Source organism: Cyprinus carpio, chromosome A2 (assembly GCF_018340385.1).
Source record: "Cyprinus carpio isolate SPL01 chromosome A2, ASM1834038v1, whole genome shotgun sequence".
NCBI classification, from domain to species: domain Eukaryota; kingdom Metazoa; phylum Chordata; class Actinopteri; order Cypriniformes; family Cyprinidae; genus Cyprinus; species Cyprinus carpio.
In genome coordinates, this window is record NC_056573.1 from 23102718 (window position 1) to 23117654 (window position 14937).

Sequence of the window (14937 nt, forward strand, 5' to 3'; positions counted from 1 at the left end):
AGTGCAGATTATCCATCTATCTGTCCTGATTTCTTTCTGCCTTAATTCATATAAATAAACAAAGCTATATGTCTCTCGGTTATCTTCTTGATGTAGACTCTGATAGATGTTCTCCTTCATTACAGTATACATATGCCAGACTACAGCTAAGCAAACATAGCATTCAGTTGCAGGGAAGAGATCACACATTAGGTCAGCATTATTTATTTGTCTGCAGCTTAGATGTAGTATACTTCCAAGGTGCAATATACTGTATATACATGACACAATCACCTCAGCCTAATAAAGCCAATAAAGCATTATGGAAAGAGATTGCAGTGCAACAAGCCAGAGGCATTGAACAAGTGCATGGCGATGTATGTACACATACTTTGTTTGCATTATGTGATTTGACAGAGATTACGTTGCTTACCTTATATCAGAGGAATAAGTATGATATGTGGGAATGTATTATTAAAAACAGACAAGAAGAAAGAGGAATATTGCAGTCCAGTCTCACAAGAGAAACATTGCTGTACCATCAAAACATGACTGTGGTGCCATTTTTCCTAGTTTTGAAGGAGTCTGAATGATGTAGAGAATATTTGCTTGTTTGATATGTGAGTGGTTATAACCACAGTAAAATGAGGTATCCTTTGTTTGGTAATTTACAGTAATGTTGGAATTATGTACATTTGTGGGATTGCTGTGTATGCTGCACAGCTTCACAAACTACAAACTTCTTGTAACCTAAATGACTGTCAAGCTACTGATTTGAAAAAATAGTTAAAGTGAACAAAATCATTTTGTAAAAAAAATAGATAAATAAATAAAAAGCGTGTCGTGCCTAACAGGGAATTGGTGACAAAATGTAAATCACATGATTAACATGAACCATACGGATAGGGAATTCTTTTTACATTTATTCAAAAGGAATGGAGATTTTCCCTCAAATATTTTTCTATTTAAATATATTTCTATTCTATTCCTGTGTGTTTTAATGTTTTTCTCCACGATGAAACACATAATATGTCATATAACTTTAAAATCCAAGCCATGAAGGTATACAAATCATGTAATGTCATTTATTATAAGGAAAAGGTGAGACTCGGGTTGATTATCATCATAAGGGGATTTGGCCATGGTTCTTTGCTCTGAACACAATGACCTTCATAAAACACAACAGCGACCACCCAGTTTTTTATTGGTTCCAGAAGTATTTCTCCCATTCATTTTTCCCATTGGGATACAAAAAAAATAAAATAATAATAAATCTTACGATGAGTCCATGAAAATGCAAGCAGCTCTATAATGAATGACAACATTACCAACCTTGATTAAATCGTAAAAAAAAAAAACATCATATACATAAGTACATGAGTAATTCTAGAGTGCAGGGAGACTGACTGACTTGGCATTTGTTCAGATTATGGGCAGTGTATTCCTTCAGAGGAAATTACACATTTTTTTAAATATTAAACTTGAAATTGCATTGACTTGTAGCATCTACAGGGCCATACATCATCACTAAATCTCACCACACTAAGTTTGTCTTAAAAGGTTTATTCTTTATTTCTAAAATCAGTTTCCCCATGAAGAAAATAAATGAGATTTTTTACCTCGTTCTGTCTGTGATTTGTTACATCCACATGGGTATGGGCGCTTTACAAGCCTGTATTATCCTGCAGTAATTCACTGCCTAAAAGAGCCTTAACTCTGATGGAAAATTGGAGCTTGTGTAGTATTAAAGAATTTATCTACATGTTCAGCAAGCCACGCTCTAAACTAAATGGATAGAAGAAAATAACTCTGTCAGTAAAGTGGCCTAGTTCCACAGGTAATATTTAACCGGCTGGCATGGTGAAGGAGAACTACATTAAGCTTTACAGTATTTGAAAATGAATAAACTAGAAGAGTACTTGTCCCTGCTAAATAAAGGTCAGTGTAATGTATGGGCCCTTGGAGCATTAAGCTGTCTGTTTTCATTTACCAAGCAGGTTTGCATTTTGACTGAGGGCTCATGGCTTTTTACTACCCAATATATCTCTGTCGAACTCACACCCCTGTTAGTGACGAGAGCTGATTACTGCTGATGTAGCAGAGCAAAGCTGGTTAAAGTGAAGCACCAGAGAGAGAAAATCAGTCCATGTACACCTGTTATTACACATATTCATACGGGCATGTTTAACAAGGCCAGACAGCAATTACAAGTAATAAATGACAAGAGGGGAAAGTATCTATGACTTTAAAACTATGCCGACCAGCCCAGCACCCACCTCCAGTCTCTCACTCCTGTCGTGTAGCTGACGAAGATGTAGAGGCCTGCAAATGAGACCGAGTGACTAACACTGACTTCATTTCTGCCTCATCCATCTTGCTGTGGTTATCAGAGCTCCAAGCCCGATCCTCAGAGCAGCGGCTGCAGGGAAAACCAAGTAGAAACATGAGGGAGTAAATCAGAAATGAGGACACTTATGAATCGACTGATTAATGGGACTGGACAGGTAGGTATGTTTGTTTATTTTTGCAAAATAAAAAATATGATTTTACATAATCTAATCCAATACAATTATACACTATGTATGTAGTTTACATAATTTAAGGAAATTGGTGAAGATTGGTTACACACAGCTGTAACCAATCACATATTCACTATGTAACACTCACTCAGATCCCTTTCAAACTGCTGAGTATTGTTTAGCTATAGCTACCTTTCTGTGCTATTCCGTGTTCCTAGTTAGTCTTGTGTATTGTTCTGCATTTATCACTCCCCAAGTGTAAGCTGCTTTACCGAGCCATTCCGTGTTTCTCTGTTCCAGTTCAGTCTTAGTCTAGTCCTTTCGTGTTGCCTTGTTGTCTGTTCCCTGACCTTCTGCCTGTTTATATTGGGATATCCCTTTTGTCAAGCCCTCTGGACACTGTTCGCCAATCGAAGACCCACGCTAGCCCTAGGAATATTCTTTGTCTTGCCTGTGCCATACCTGCTTGCTTTTGTTCGACCCTGCCTGTGTTTTTGACCTTGTTTATTAAAGCTTGCACATGGATCTGCCAGCCTCTCGTCTCGTCAGCCACGTTACAATAAGATACACACTATCGAAAAATTCAGAAGAGAGATAAAAAGTTGCAATTAACTTTTTTTACTTTTTTATTCCGAATTGCGAAGTGTTCCTCAGAGAAAGGGAGAAAAAAGAAAAAAAAAAGAAAAGAAAAAAAAAACACGGAATTGTGAGTTGAACAGGATTTCTGTGAATTCTGAGTTAATATCTCTAAATTCTAACTTTTTTTCAGAATTGTGGGGAAAAAGTTAATATTTTAAGATAAACATTTATTTATTTATTTATTTATTTATTTATTTATTTATTTATTTATTTATTTATTTATTTATTTATATTATTCCATGGTGGAATCGGGCTTCCATGTAAAACAGCTCAGTGTTTTGAGAATATTTGGAGTCATTAAAGAATCATTCATATATCAAACAAACAAACAAACAAACAAAAATAATGTTTGTTTGTTTATAATGAATATATAATGCAAAATACAAAAAAGTCACCGAATCAGTTGGTCAGCGAATATGAGTCTGCCCTGGAGATTGAGATACTTGGTTACATCACAATAAGCAATTATCCATTTCTGCTCCCTTTCATACAAATCCTAAAGCAATATATGACATTATTGTACTTTCCACTGTGAGCTTTGCATGTGTCATCTTAACTCTCGCTACACCTGACATAAACAAATGTTGACAGAGCATTATCATGTGTACTGTATACTTCACTAAAAGTGTTCAGCTGTGTGGGTCACTTATGAACAGAAAGGAAGGAAAAAAATTAACACATAAGGAAAAAAATACATTTAATCACCCCGAATGAATGTATGTAGGAGTTACTGCATGCTGGTCAAAAGCCTCTTATTAGTATTTCTAGTGTCTAGGAATAATAGTATCAATCAGTTTGTACAATTCTTTTTACATTTGTAATTATTTCATTCCAGAATGGAGTGATTACAGAACACACAAAATTCTGGTTCTGGAACGCCGCTTGCTGAATTGCATTAAAAGACCTAAAAAAAACAGCTACAACAACAAAAAACTGTTCTATAAGCAGTAAATATTAAATATGAAAATATTAAATGGCATCAACAGTTCCATGTATTATTGTATTTTGCTTTTTCTATATTTGGCCCAGTTAATATGACAGGCTGCAGTGTTTCCATTTGGAGCCAGACATATTACATTAGCTCCTGACATGCATTCGCTAGTTCTGTTACGACGAGAACTGCACAAGTGTCCTTAATGACTATCTTCAGAGAGGAACATTATATCCGAATACTTCAAAGCATCCTCTCGAAAAGAGCAGAAGGGAGAGTTTCATCTCTGTCCTGTGATTCAACTATTCTCATTGTCTTTCAAATACTTCATGAAAAGCCTTAAAGACAGAGTCTGTGTTGGCTGCTAATTGCCTGCATATCTGCGAAGCGTGGCAGTCTCATTTGCAATACAAAAATTTAACACTGCAGTCTGCCAGAGTGCCAAAAGGCAAAACGAGACAAGTCCAAGATGAAAGGATTTTAGCTGGCGGGGAGAGAAAGAAATAGACACACAGAGAGAAATGCAGCGGTGCTGGGGGAGAATATTTGGAAGGAACATACTGGATCAAAAGGGAAGGTCATGGTAAACTATCACCGCTGCTCTAATGCAACAACTTTGCATAAGACAATAGGCTATAAGCCACATTAGATCAGGGCATGAAGAAGAGTGGAGGTAAGTGCGGAAAAAATAAAAAATACAACTAAACAGATCCAACACTTTTGTGCACTGTATTTCAGTCACAATCCAGACATTAAATGTGCTGCAGTAAGTATTATATTTATAAACTGTGTAACAGACAAATTAGAAATTGTGCTTTATACACACAACTAAGCACTACTTGTCCAGACTCCAATGAGAGTGCTAGTGCATGGTGTACACACAGTACCATCCTTAAACTGCCAACAACTAGCATCATATGTGGTGTAAAGAAAAGTTAGGCTATATCTTAATTGCTAATGTTTTTATAACACTTTGGTTGAACTTGCATGGATGGTGGTTCTACATGATGTAAATATATTATCTCTACTCAGATATGTGACCATGGACCACAAAACCGGTCTTAAGTGTCAATTTTTGGAAATTGAGATTTATACATCATCTGAAAGCTGAATAAATAAGCTTTCAGATGATGTATGGTTTGTTAGGATCGGACAATATTTGGCCGAGATACAATTATTTGAAAATGTGAGGGTGTAAAAAAATCTAAATACTGAGAAAATCACCTTTAAAGTTGTCCAAATGAAGTTCTTAGCTATGCATATTACTAATCAAGAAATAAGTTTTGATATATTTATGGTGGGAAATTTAAAAAAAATCTTAAAGGAACATAATCTTAATTAATTTCCTAAGGATTTTTGACATAAAATAAAAATCTATAATTTTGACCCAAACAATGTTTTTTTTTTTTGGCTATTGCTAAAAATATACCCCAGCGACTTAAACTGGTTTTGTGGTCCAGGGTTACATATTGCATGTAGGATAAACTAAAGCAAGTAAACTCAACTAAAATTAGACATGTCCTAATAACTTGATTTATCCATGTCCAAATGACATGGTACAAAAACATGGAACCACTGTCCCTGGTTGAATCATGTTCAGCCAAAGAGTCATTTTTTTGAGTGAGGTTTTGAATCCCCAGAATGCGATTTAGGAGCAACTTTTGAAGGGATTTCTATAGCTGATTTCCCCCAGTATGTGACTGGTCTAGTTTTGAGTATATCAATTAGGCTGGTTTTGTTATGCAGACCTGGCAACCCTGAAACTGGCTGACTTTCAGCAACTGGTATCAAGTTGTCCAGACTGTAAATCGGGGAAAAAAAATCATACAGCCATAACAACATGCTCTAGAAACCCCTGGGGTCTGGTTACTCATCTAACGCATCTAACGCGAACATTTACCTAACGTTCCTAAGTTGTGAAAACATTATTTCTGAAAGTTCTCTGACCTTTTAAAACTACTTTTTTTTTTTTTTTTTTTTTTCATTTTGGAGAATAGTCCAAAAAAAAAAAATCTGTCATCATTTACTCACCCTCATACCATTCCAAAACTATTTGCATTTCTTTCGTCTGTGGAACAAATTAGAAGATATTTTGAAGAATGTTGGTTATGATCTCATTGACTTCCATATTATTTTTTTTCCATACTATGGAATTCAATGGGACTTGAAACTATTTGGTCACCAACATTCTTACATTCTTCACAATATCTTTTTCTATGTTCATTCAGGTTTGAAACTATATGTGAGGGGCGTAAATTATAATGGAACATTTTGGATGGACTATCCATTTAAGTTTTTTTTTTTTTTTTTTTTTTGGTTTTGTGAGCATTCTGAACAATGTTTGTAGAATATTAGCCATTATAACCAGGCAAAGTTTGTGCTGTTACCTGGTTTGCGTCACGTTTTAGACAACCATCTTCATCAAAAAGACCATGCTGGTTTATCTGCTTCATAAAGTACTGCTGGGCAGAAGTCTGGCTGTGTTGGTCCACACCTAAATGAGGTTGGGACCAGCATGGAAATCCATGATTCATGTTCTAACCTGGTCATTTCAGCAGGGACTCTTTTGCTTATCACCTTCTCCATCTTGATTTCAGCTTCTCATTACAACACGACATAACCCCTGCCATCACCACGGCAACATGGCTCACGTTGCAGAGTTTCTGGCAAATTCATCACACTAAACGAATACAACATATAGTCACCATCTGAAAAAAGATCATTCAATGGAGATGATGGATCAGAGGTTTGATGGGAGGTTCATCACTGATTCTGCTCAGGCAATGTTCTACAGAGTCGGTAAAAATTCACAGAAGTGCTATGGCATACTGAAAGTAAAATCACTGGGTATGTTGGTAAAAATGTCTTAGTTCTACAGCATGACAATACAGCTTTTAATGACAGGAGGGGAAAAAAACCTAAACATATAAGAATCCCACAGTGACTGAAGTCATAACGTTCAAACCCAAAAATCATTAGTCCTAAGAGATACTTCAGTGGCTTGATGAGTTTCCCTGATTCAGCAAAGCAAATCAGGAAAACTTTAGACAGCAACAACAAACTTGTGATGATTCCCTGTTGTTGTTGTTTTTTTTTTTTACAGAGTTCAAAATTAGAGATCTAGGGATCTAGAACTCTGTTTTTCTAGAATCAAGGCTCACTGGGAAAACATGCCTGCATGTGGCGATTATATTATGTTGCTTCCCGACTGTTTTGCGACACTTTCAAAATTCCCATAAAGGAAAAAGTTATACATGATTGTGGAAGATCCTGATGAAAAATGTCCGCCCTTTTACAATTTTCTCATAAATCTTTCATTATGCTACATTATCACCAAATCTTGGACTCAACCTTTTTGTCAACTTGTTTTCTTTCAGTAATCACAGGTTTATATGTCTTTTTTGGATCTAACTGGTCATCCATCTCATTGATCTGAGCCTATTTACTTCAGTTTTTTTTTTTTTTTTGGAGGAAAAAAAAAGCATTATTGGATAATTTTGGTAATGCTCATTAAAAAAAACTGAGGTGCAGTTCAGATCAACAAGGCCTAGGATCAATCAATTCCAAAAGGAAATACAAATTTAAATAAAACAAGTTGATAAAAAAACAAACCCGATATTTGGTAATACTATAGCATAAAGAGAGTTAAAAGAAATTTTTAGTAAGCTGGTCATTTTGGTCAATATTCTAAACATCTAAAGATCTGTTCTTGTTCTCTTTTAAAAGGATCTGGGTGATGGACGCACATCATTTGACAACACACACACACAAACATTTAAAGGGTCATAATCTATGTGATGACACCATAAACCTATATTTCTATCATAAGTTTGTTCCCCCAGTGTTTAGATGGGTGTAAACTGAATTTGAAGTGAGATAGCAAACAGGATGCAGAATTTAAAATAAATAAATAAATAAATAAATGGATAGTTCACCCAAAAATGAAAAATTTGTCATCATTTACTCACCCTCAAGATGTTCCAAACCTTTATGAGTTTCTTTCTTCCGTTGAACACAAAGAATGAAGAATGATTTTTTTCCATACTGTGGAAGTTAATACCTACTGTCAACTGTTTGGTGAACTATCCGTTTAAGGCAGCAGAATTAATTAAAACTAATTGAAATGTTTCATAACTATAAAGTAGAAAAGCAAAGACTGTCTAGACAAATTCTGACTTGTGAAAAATGTCTTTAAATGTCCTTTTGTTTAAAAAGTCTTTATAGAGATTTTGCAGATTACTCTAAAAATTTGTGTTTCATTATATTTAATAAACTTTTATGTACCAGAATGGAAGAACTTATAAATTACTTTTTTACTTAAATTTGCAGATTAAATCATATTTCCCGTAAAGTGCTATTGTTCATCCTCTTGGTTTCTTTCATTTCTAATAGTACCATCCACCCGCTATTTATATTATTTGCTCCAAATGTGTTAGAGAGCTGGCAGCAGAATTAATACCAGACATGCTGAGGTTGAGAGAAGAGAATAAAGCTCTGGTAATGTGTTTTGTAATGCATTGGTTATACTTCACAGTCAAATAAAAAATAGATACAAAGAAAAAGAAAGAGACATTCACCACTTTCAGCCACCAGACTCTACGCGTCGCCTCAAATTGGATTTTTTTTTCTTCTGCTGACAGCATTTGATATGCTTTCCACCTCTATCCTGTTCATCATTTATTTATTTTGGCAAACAAGGAGCCTTTTGGAGAGTTCTACAATGTGCACACACACCTGGAAAGATTGAGTTTGACAGGACTGAAAGATGTACAGACAGACAGACAGATGGACACAAACAAACAGACGAAGAGAGCCCGGCTCTGGGACTCCATCATTTAAATAAACTGAATGCCTCATGCTAAAAGAGAGACAGCTGAGAGGAGGAGAAAGAGAAAAGGAGTGTCAGGGTGAGAGTCTGAGCAATTCAAACATCTGTTAAGGTAAAACCCCAATTTTCCATCTTTGCATCCCCTTTCAGTAGCGATTAGTGGAGCAGAGAGCATCAAACCGACAGGAAAAAGATGTCTGCGTTCCAGCTCCTGTCAGCTAATGAAAAGGTGTCAGTGATGGAGAATGAAAGAGCTTGATGCTGTGCCTTTTCCCTTTCTTTTCACAAGAAGATGACCATCGATCATTCTGAGAAAGTCAGAGAGAGAAAGAATGAGGAAAATGGGAATCCAGTTCAGTGATTTGGTGGGTCACGTGCAGCCTGAGCTGGTGAGATATTAGCATATTTCTACATGTGATGCATCACAGTCTGTGAAGCGGAAAAGTGATTGATCATCGCTTAGCTGTGACTGACAGCATGTGCTAAAGATTTACACATCTAAAGACTGACTGGAAAAAACATGTTCCTTAACAATCAAGAAAAGGGTGGGGGGGGGGATCACCTTTTACATCATCTGAACCTCTAACTTGACTCTGTGGCTCTCAACTGGTTTTGCTTCAATATTACCATAAACTGACAACAGACCTGACAATGTATGCAAACATTTACACTGAATTATTTACTTCAATTATCTGAAAATGTAAGCAATGTTCTAATTTTACAACAAACATAATTAATAATAAATTATAAACAGAATATAAAAACCTAGCGTACACACGCACACACACACATTTATGGAAACTGTGGTTCAAAAAGTGGAAAAAGTTCAAATGAACAGCATTTATTTGAAATAAAACCATCTATAACATAATACATGTAAATTTACTGTCAATTTTGATCAATTTAATGAATGAAGTATTAATTTCTTCAACAAAACAATCATGCTGATGCTAAACTTTTGAACAATCCTACAAAAAAAAAAAAAAAAAAAAAAGAAAAAAAAAAAAGAACAGACTTGCTTAGTCTAGTTTATGCAGGTTAGGTTCTGGTCTCTGTGTCAGGAGACCAGAACCTAATTTGATGCACAGCATTTGATGCATAAATGATGCATAAACTTTGCCACACAAATAAACGCCATGAAAATGTCAATGTCAGTGGACTGGAGATATTGGATATGTCTGCGACATAAGGTCATTGCCAATATTCACTCGTGCAAAAACTACATTGTTCCTAGAATCTGCTCTTCTAGACTAGTCCTTCTCTTTTAACAACTGTTCACATTATTTTAAAAAAGAAACACACACTTCACAGACTCCACAACAATACTTGTTTCTTCTCTGAAAACAAAGATGTCTACACAAAATGATATTGGTGCAACCCTGCTTGTCAAGAATGTAGACTAAAGAATCAGCAACTGAACACAAATCTCACAAGTTAATAGAGCTGTCAAAAAAAAATGGCTAGACTTTTGGGCCCAAGTCTATTCAAGACTGGCTTCTATTCTTCTTCATGCAATTTATGATTCTAGTTATTTATTGAAGAATGCCCCTATGCAAGAGTGCAAAGAGTCCATAGAGTGGCTGTGTGAGTCACAGCACGCTGCTACAGGAGTTCAACCCCCTGCTGGGTTGACGCTCAATATCCAAAACCAGTGGTTACTATTTTACGGGTGTAAATGCACACCATTGGCATTTCGACTTTAGACACCTCAATGTGTCCTCTCTTTAACACTCTTCCTTTCACTCTTTTTCTACCTTCCCCTCTCCATCGGTAGGCTGTCTGCTCTTCGGCTTGAATCGAACACTGTCCAGGCTTCCCCTCCCGGCTCAATCTTTTTCACATCATGTGTTTGCTCACATTGATCTCCAATCATTATGACCACACACAGGTGGATTATGGGACGTGGAAAGGACTATGCAAATGTGTTGAACAGATATAGAGCTGGACAACAGGATCAATGAGGAAAAGCCTTAAAATGATCCCTGACAACTGGCCTCATGTAATGACTTTTAACATGATTGGATCTTTCAGAATAGACTATACACATCTCAGAGACTTACAAAGCATTCAAGGTATACATTTTATCAGTTCAGTCATTCCCATATGCTACACAGTTTAAACTACAGGAATGCTAATTCTATTTATGCACTTTATTTTTTAATTCAGCAGGGATACATTAAAGTGACAGTACATTTATAATGCTATAAATGTTGTTCTTATGAACATATTCTAGTATTAGTGATATACTGTTTCAGTTTTTGTTAATATTTTGAATTATACTTTATATTTTCTGTTTTCATTTTAGTTTTAGTTAAACATGTTAGTATTTTTTGTACTTTATTGTATTTCAAGTGATGAATATGGTTTTTTATGGTTTCAGTTTCATTTTTAGTTGATAATAACCCTTGTTTCCATAAAAATATTAAGCAATACTTCTAATAAGGCATGTTTCTTGTGCACCAAATCATATTAGGTGATTGTCATGTGACACTGAAGACTGGAGTAATGATGCTGAAAATTCAGCTTTGCCATCACAGGAATAATATACAGTATATAACGTTTGTTTGTGCAGTCCAGATGCTTCTGACAAAAACATTAAAAAATCTTACCAACCCCAATTTTTTTTTTTTTTTTTTGAACAGTAGTGTTGTTCATTTTAAGTTCTGCAAATTGTCACTTTTTAATTCAAGCTTAAATTCTTGGAGATTTTTCTTATCATCATGGATTTATAACTCATGATGGAATGATCTTTAAAATGGTTTGAAAAAGAAAATGGAAAAAGAGAAATTCTCCACACCCCAGGCAAAATCCTGAAACTCTTCTTCCCACTTTGACTTTTATAAAAATCCAGTTTTTTATAAAGCTAATCAGATTCAAAGTTGCCATTTTCCGTCTTTCTGTAACAGAATTAATGACAGAAATATTAAGAACAATAAAACCAAGCTGATGGTGTCAGCAGTGGAGCAGATCTACATGTGTCTATGACTGGCAGTCATTTCTCATGGTTGTGTACCTGCAGTGAAGAGTGTTTTGATTGATGACTACAGTGTGCAGTAAATGCTCTCCTCCACTGCATGTCTGTGTACAGTTGGATACCGGAGCGGGTCACGGGCCCGGCGCCAGCGGGCAGATCAGGTGGACTGGGCACAGTCTGTTGTCTGCTGTGAATCAGTAACAGGTTCAAGCCGGGGCACGGCTTGTTAGTAAACCACCTGTCAAGGAAGTGATGGAGCGATGTTATAGAAAGAAGATTAGGGATAACTCTAAAACGGAATAAACAAAAGCAGCGTACAGTATGTATATCGTTCCCTTTATCCCTTCTAACATTCCAAACACTTTGGGTTTATGTATGGTTGATTATGTATGGTTGAGTAAATGATAGGAACAAATGGCTTCTGCAGCAACTTTCCTTTCATCTTAAATCACCAACAGCACTTAAGGTTTCAGTGGGGAAGATGGCCAAACTTGCATTAAGTCTGACTTTATTCTGTTTCACACTTCTCATGATCCAATTAGTCCCTGAAGAATAAAATCAGTGTTGTTATTGTTAGCTAAAACTAAAATTATTAAAAATCATTCATTTGAAATAAAGCAGAAACAATATATAAATATTAAGAGAAATCTAAGATGATTAAAAACTTAAATGAAAAATAGCAATCTTGCCTTTGCAACTAACTTATAAGTTAAGGTTGAGGCACTCAAATGATTAAAACTAAAATTGAAATAAAAATAAAGCTATATAGAAATATAAAAAAAACTGATAAAAAATGACAAAATAATTTAAAATAAAACAGAAAATATAGAATTAAAAATAATTAAAAGATTAATAAATACTATAATAGTATAGACATATTCTAAAATAACATATATAAATATATACTACTTTTTCCACAATTTTTCACCCAACCAAAAAAAAAAAAAAAAAAATTCATTAAATGTGTTTTTATGTTGACGTTAACATCTTAAAATAATATTGATGGAAAATCCTCATTATGTAGTATTTGTTTTCTTAAACGTGGAGAAACATTAATGCAACATTGTTTGAATGTTCTATAAATGTTAAATTTGTTTCATACTCACAAACAAAAATAATTGTTTAATGTTACAAATAAAATACATTTAACAATGTGGACAGTACAGCCTAGATATATGTTTTTACATACTCACCATTGTAACATTACAAACCAATGTTCCTTGTCAGTGCAAAAAAGAAAAAGAAAAAATTCTTCAGGAATAGTTACACTATTCTAATTGCATTACGAAAACTGTAAAATTAAAGTTCCCACAACCATAACAGAATATTTAAAAAATGAATCTCGGTTTCTCCTCTTCCTTTTGGACATGATCTAACTCCCGTTTCCTCTCCAAACTCCAGGGGCCAGTCATTTTTAGTCAATGCGTGTGTGGCAGAGCATGAAGACCCAGGCTGTTATGAAACATTCCAGGGCTCTTCTGTTGGTTCCAGGATCCAGTGTCCATTTCTGGCCCCGTTCACACCCGTACCTGGTGGTGTCCCGGAGCGTGTGAGGAGTATATGCCTGTGAGGGCAGCGGGAGGGTGTGTGGGCAGACAAGAGAGGTACAGGCACTTTGGCACTGGAGGATAGAAGCAGAATAAAAGATGCCCGATTGATTCTTTCTCTGCAGGTTTTTAATTGGTTAGTGAGAGCACACCTGAGCCCTGTGGAGGCTGAGTGCACATAATGCCCAAAATATGCCATGTGCAGAGATCCAACCTCAGGGTATGTCAACACATTGCCCAAGCGCAGATACACAAACACAAACACAAATCCCAGGCTCTTTCATATTAACTACGAAAGCAGATGCTTTTATGCAATTACTCCAACCTTGCTAAAACAACAACTTAAAAATATTTCTGATGACACATAAAGCAAACAAAGCTGATGAGTTTAGCAAACTAGTTAATTGTGTAAGGGAAACAGGACAATTTAGCTCAAAGGGAATCATGGGAATCAAGGGAATTTGAACAGAATCACTGTTTCACGGCTGATCACTGAAACGGCCAGCGATTCACTGAACGAGCCGTTTAACATCAAATCTGCGCTGGATATTAATATCCAAAGTATAGTGAAAACACTATTAATTATCACAGTAACAAGATCGGCAGTTTAAGACATTAACTTGTAAGCACATAACACAAGATACTTCTCTTTTCAATATGAATAAGGCTTTATTAGATAAATCTAAGACATATAAACTAATCTAACACATATGCACACGCACTCACACATTCACACAAGTTGCAGGAGGATAGAAAGTTAGGAAAGAATGAGTTTAAGAGGATGAAAATGTGAAATCCCAAGTTTACAGAAATACGTGAAATTGCATAGACATGAACAACCATCAGTCACTTAATTAACCCTCGCACTGAGTTCCTCAATGAGGTTAAAATTATATTAGATAACACCAGTACAGATGAGAGTCTGGAGGTTACTTGCGTTGCCTGTTTAACGGGGTTCCCTTTGTTGTCGCTGAAAAGGGGGTTTCCCGAGGTTGCTGATTGGCTGGAAGTTCAGTAGTCGTTGAAGTGACGTCTTGGGAAGCCCGTTGTTGGCAATTACATAAACATAAGGAGTTGTGGGCTGGCTGAAGTTTCAGACGGGCACTCGAGGTCAGACTCGGAGACACGGCGTTACAAAACTTAACTCAGAACACGAAACTCTCAAACGGAAAAGAAACTAAAGTAAAAGAACAGAAGTAAAGTTTGACGAGACAAGGTGGTGTTTCTTCTCATCGTGGCTAAGTAGCAGCAGGCGTGCAGGCCGAAGCATGCTGGAACGGCACTCGAAGAACGCTAAAAGTGATGACAAAGCATGACTAAAAGCAGCAGCTAAAAAGCAGGCTAAAAGCCGGCATGACTGATAGCAAAAGCTAAACGAAAGCTAAAAGCAAAGGCTAAAAGCAAAGGCTAAAAGCTAAAGCAAAAGCTAAAAGCAAAATTTGATGGTGTCCTGAGTATTTAAACTGGCCTTTTGGCCACACCTCAAATGTTGTCTTGACCAATTAGATATTGTCTTTTCT

At 35.9% G+C, this 14937-nt stretch overlaps 1 long non-coding RNA gene across 1 annotated transcript in view; it reads right to left on the bottom strand.

Annotated features, from left to right (window-relative positions):
• Positions 1 to 1081: 1081 nt before the first annotated feature.
• The window catches only part of LOC122134694, a 72375-nt gene continuing 58519 nt past the window's right edge, over positions 1082 to 14937 (bottom strand). Inside the window, exon 4 of the long non-coding RNA XR_006153042.1 lies at positions 1082 to 2398. This is a non-coding gene — a long non-coding RNA (uncharacterized LOC122134694). The remainder of the gene's footprint in view (positions 2399 to 14937) is intronic.